Here is an 886-nt window from a genome sequence, read left to right as displayed (position 1 = left end):
GGTGGAATTAGCTCCTGCAATGCTCTGCCACCAGTTATCATGACTAATGCTGCATGGCCCCGTGTGCGACCTTGCCTTCAGCTCCGCAGCAGCACGACTCCTTGGGGAGATGGGTGCGAGGGCCTGCGTGCGGGCAGGTGCTGGGGACTGCAATCCAGGGGTGCCTAACGCAGCAGTACTCCCACGGGACTGGGCTTGCATGAACTCTGCCTGTCCCACCACGAGCTCTGAAATGGAGCTGCAGGAGAAGCCCGGCAGAGCCCTAGCTGGATCAAAGAGCTCGGGCTGTTGCCTTTTTTTTACGTCACTGTGTTTTCCCCCTCCAGGCTGTGGGATGCACCAGGGAAGAAAAGGATGGGGTCATGCTGGGGATGGCTGTAGGGCTGCAAGGCCAGGAGCAGGACTAGCTGTCCCTGCAGGTCCGGAGCCAAGCCGGTGGCAGAGGCAGATGTGGTCCCACATGGTCTAGCGGTCAGGATTCCTGGTTTTCACCCAGGCAGCCCGGGTTCGACTCCCGGTGTGGGAAAACAGTTGTATTTCATATTGCGCCTGTTTTTGGGCTCCCCAGGACAAGGATGATGCTGGCCTGCTGGGATGGGTCCAGCGCAGGCTGCCAAGGTGGCCAGGGCTGGAGCACAGGACAGAGGAAGGGAGACCGAGGGACAGAGCCAGGTCTGTCAGCCCAGAGAGAAGATGAGGGGAAGATTATATTGCTGCCTGGAGAGAAGGCGAGGGGAAGATTTCATTGCTGCCTGGTGAGAAGGTCCGCGGAAGATGGGGCCAGGCTCTTCCCAGAGGCACACAGCGGGAAGACAAGAGGCACCAGCTGGGGCAAGGGAAGTTCTCCTTAGTTATGAGAAATGATTTTATCACCATGTGGTGGTGA

At 58.7% G+C, this 886-nt stretch overlaps 1 non-coding gene across 1 annotated transcript; it reads left to right on the top strand.

Annotated features, from left to right (window-relative positions):
- Nucleotides 1-454: 454 nt before the first annotated feature.
- Nucleotides 455-526, top strand: TRNAE-UUC (transfer RNA glutamic acid (anticodon UUC)). Its single transcript has one exon. It is a non-coding gene; the product is annotated as a tRNA-Glu (tRNA).
- The last annotated feature ends 360 nt before the right edge of the window (nt 527-886 follow it).

Source organism: Buteo buteo, chromosome 2 (assembly GCF_964188355.1).
Source record: "Buteo buteo chromosome 2, bButBut1.hap1.1, whole genome shotgun sequence".
Taxonomy (NCBI): domain Eukaryota; kingdom Metazoa; phylum Chordata; class Aves; order Accipitriformes; family Accipitridae; genus Buteo; species Buteo buteo.
The sequence above is the reverse complement of the archived record's forward strand: the minus strand, read 5'-3'. Positions and strand labels throughout refer to the sequence as shown.